We start from the raw sequence: 4541 nt of genomic DNA, 5'->3' as shown, positions 1-4541 counted from the left end.
AGCTGATCCCACTGAACTCAGCCACATTCTTCCCTCTGTGTATACTCTATTAACTCTGCACTACTCCAGGCAGAACCCCAATAACTCAGCCGCATTCCTCCTTCTAATTACACTCTATTAACTCTGCAGTACTGCAGGCTGAACCCCCAGAACTAAGCTACATTCCTCCTTGTAATTAGACTCCATTAACTCTGCAGTAGTCCACGCTAAACCACAAGACTCAGCCGCACTCCTACTTCAAATGACACTTTATTAACTCTGCTCTAGTCCAGGCTGAACCCCAGGAACCCAGCCACAATCATCTTTCTAACTGCACTCAATTAACTCTGCACTACTCCAGCCTGAACCCCAAAACTCAACTGTACTCCTCCTTCTAATTGCACTCTGCTAATACTGTTTTAATCCAGGCTGAACCAAAAAAACTGATCCACGCTCCTTCTAGTTACATTCTGTTAACTCTGCGCTGCTCCTGGCTGAACCCCAAAACTCAACCACACTCCTCCTTCTAATTACACTCAATTAACTCTGCATTATGGTAGGCTGAACCCCCAGAACTCAGCTACAATCCTCCTTCTAAGTGCACTATACTAGCTCTGCATTAGTACGGGCTAAACTCCCAAGTAGTCAGCCACACCCCTCCTTCTAATTACCATCAATTAAACCTTCACTACTGCCAGATGAACCCTCAGAACTCAGCCACCTCACTCCTTATTATTACACTATATTAGCTCTGCACTATTCGAAGCTCAACCCTGAGAAATCAGCCACACTCCTCCTTATAATGAGAATATATTAACTCTACACTGCCCCATTCTAAATCTTCAAAACTCACCCACACTCCCGATTCTAATTAAACTCTATTAACTCTGCATTTATCCAGCTGCACCTCTAGTATTCAGCCACACTCCTTGTTCTAACTACACTCTATTAACTCAACACTACTCCAGCCTGAACCACCAGAACTCAGCCATGATTCTCCTTCTAATTACACTCTATTAACACTGCACTATTCCAGTCTGAACCCCAAGAACTCAGCTGTGCCTCTCTTTCTAATTACACTCTGTTAGCTCTGCATTTATCCAGGCTCAACCCTCAGAATTCAGCCACATTCTTCCTTCTGTTTACACTCTGTTAACTCTGCACTACTCCAGGAAGCACACAGAGAACTTAGCCACACTCCTCTTTCTAGCTAAACTCTATTAACTCAGCAGTACTGCAGGCTGAAACCCAAGAACTCAGCAACACTCCTTGTAATTACACCCTATTAAGTCTGCACTACTCCAGGCTGGACCCCAAGAACCCATCGACACTCCTCTTTCTAACTGCATTCTATTAACTCTGCACTACTCCAGATTGAATCCAAATGACTCAGACACACGCCTCCTTCTAATAAAACTGTATTACCTCTGCACTTCTTAAGGCTGAACCCCCAGAATTCAGTGACACTGATCCTTCTATGTATACCCTACTAACTCTGCACTACTCCAGGGTGAACCCCGAGAACTCAGCCACACTCCTCTTTCTAATTGCTCTATACTACCAATACACTATTCTAGGCTGAACCCCCAGATCTCAGTCCTCATCCTCCTTCTAATTGCATTACCTTAACTTAGTATTTATCCAGGCTGAACGACCAGAACTCAACCACATTCCTCCTTCTTTTTACAACCTGTTAACTCTGCACTATTCCAAGAAGAACCCCAGAACTGAGCCATACTCCTCCTTATAATTTTTTATTAACTCTGCCGGTCCCTGGGATGATCAACCAGAACTCAGCCACACTTCTCCTTCTAATTACAGTCTATTCACTCTGCACTACTTCAGGCTGAACCCCCAAAACTAATTACACTATGAAATTTGCACTACTCTGGGCAGAACCTGAAAAAGTCAGCCAGACTTCTCCTCCTTCAATTTACGCCCTATTAGTGCTGCACTACTCCAGTATGAACTCCCAGAGCTCAGAGACACTTCTCCTTCTAATTGCACTGTATTAACTCTGCATTACTCCAGGAAGAACCCCAAGAATTCAGCTACATTCCTCTTTATAGTTACATTCTATGAACTCTGCACTTCTTTGGGTAGAACCTCCAAAACTCAGACACACTCCTCCTAATTACACTCTATTAAGTCTGCAGTAGTCCAGACTGAACCGCAAGACTCAGCCACACTCTTACTTCAAATGACACTTTATTAACTGTTCTCTAGTTCAGGCTGAACCCCCAGAACCCAACCACACTGTGCTTTCTAACTGCACTCAATAACTCTGCACTACTGCAAGCTGAAACCAAAACTCAACTGCACTCATCCTTCTAGTTACACTCTATTAAGTCTGCAGTACTGCAGGCTGAACCCCCAAGAACTCAGATACCCTCCTCCTTCTAATTGCACAATGTAAGTACTGCACTACTCCAGGCTGAACCCCCAAACTCAACCACACTCCTTGTAATTTCACTCAGTTAACTAGTTAACACTAGTGTTGGCTGAACCCCCCTGAACTCAGGCATACTCCTCCTTCAAAGTACACTATATTGACTCTGCATTAGTCCAGGCTGAACCTACAGTACTCAGCCAGACCCTTTCTGCTAATTACCATCAATTAAACCTTTGCTACTGCTGGATTAACCCTAAGAACTCAGCTACACTCCTCCTTATAATGACACTCTATTACATCTGTACTACTCTGAACCTCCATAATTCAGCCACACTGCCCATTCTAAGTACACTGTATTAGCGCTGCATTTATCCAGACAGCACCTCCAGAACTCAGCCACAGTCCTCCTTCTAATTACACTCCATTAACACTGCACTGTTCCAGGCTGAATCCTAAGAACTCAGTCCTTCTTCTCCTTTGAATTACACTGTAACTCGGTATTTATACAGGTCAAACCCCCAGACCTCAGCCACATTCCTCCTTCTAATTACACTTTATTAACTCTGCACTTCTCCAGGTTGACCCACCAGAGGTCAGTGACACTCGTCCTTCTAATTACACTCTATTAACTCTGCACTACTGCAGGCTCAAACCTCAACCAACTACACTCCTCCTTCTAATTGCATTCTGTTAACTTGGTATTTATCCACACCGAACTCCCAGAAGTCAGCCAGACTCCTGATTGTAATTACACTCTATTAACTCTGCACATCTCCAGACTGAACCCATAGAACTCAGCCACACTCCTCCTTCTAATTATACTCTATTAACTTTCCACAACTTTTGGCGGAACCTCCAGAACTCAGTCACACACCTCCTCCTTCTATTTGTACTATATTAATGCTGCACTACTCCAATCTGAAACCTGAGAGCTCAGACACAATCCCCCTTATAATTACACTCTATTAACTCTGCACTACTCCTGGATGATCCTGGAAAACTCAAACACATTCCCCATTCTACTTAGACTCAATTAACTCTGCACTACTCCAGGAAGAAACCCAAGAACTTAGCCACACTCCACTTTATAATTACATTCTATTAACTCTGCACCTCTCTGGGATGAACCTCAGAAGACAGCTATGCTTCTTCCTATAATTACACTCTATTATCTGCACTACTCCAGGTTGAACCCCCAGAACTCAGCCACAATCCTCCTTCTAATTATACTATATTAACTCTGCATTTTTCCAAGCTGGTCCCCCAGATCTCAGCCACATCTCTCCTTCTAATTACCATCAATTAAATCTTCACTATTGCAGCCTGAACCATCAGGAGTCAGCCGCACCCCTCCTTATTTTTACACTCTGTTATCTCTGCACTACTCCAGGCTGAACCCTCAGAGCTCAGCCACACTCCTTTTTGTAATTACAGTCTATTAGCACTGCACTACTCCCTACTGAATCCCCAGAACTTAGCTACACTACTCCCTCTGTTTACACTATATTAACTCTGCATTAGTCCAGGTTGAACCCCCAGAACTCAGCCACACTCCTCCTTCTAATTACACTCTATTAACTCTGCAGTACTGCAAGCTAAACCTCCAGACCTCAGCCACAGTCCTCCTTCTAAGAACAATATGAGTTAATAACTCTGCATTATTCTAGGCTGAACGACCCCAGATACTCAGGAACACCCTTCCTTCTAATTAGCATCAATCATACCTTCACTACTGCTGGCTGAAGCCTCTGAACTCAGCCACACCCCATCTTTGCATTACACTTTATTAACTATGTATTATTCCAGGCTGAACTTAAGACCTCAGCCACATTCCCCCTCTTACTTACACTCTATTAACTCTGCACTACTCCAGAAGCAGCCCCAAGAACTTAGACACACTCCACTTTATATACATTCTATTAACTCTACACTACTCTGGGCTGAACCCCTGGAACTCAGCCACTCTTCCTTCTAATTGCACTCTATCAACTCAGGTATCCTCTAGGCTGAACCTTAAAACTCAGCCATGCTCCTTCTAATTAAATTCAGGTAACTCTGTACAAGTGCAGGATGAACCCCCAAAACTCAGCCACAATCCTCCTTCTAAGTACACTATATTAACTCTGTATTAGTCCAGGTTGAACCCCCACTACTCACCACAGCCCTCCTT

Source organism: Protopterus annectens, chromosome 5.part1 (assembly GCF_019279795.1).
Source record: "Protopterus annectens isolate FY-2018-M chromosome 5.part1, PAN1.0, whole genome shotgun sequence".
Lineage (NCBI taxonomy): Eukaryota > Metazoa > Chordata > Ceratodontiformes > Protopteridae > Protopterus > Protopterus annectens.
The sequence above is the reverse complement of the archived record's forward strand: the minus strand, read 5'-3'. Positions refer to the sequence as shown.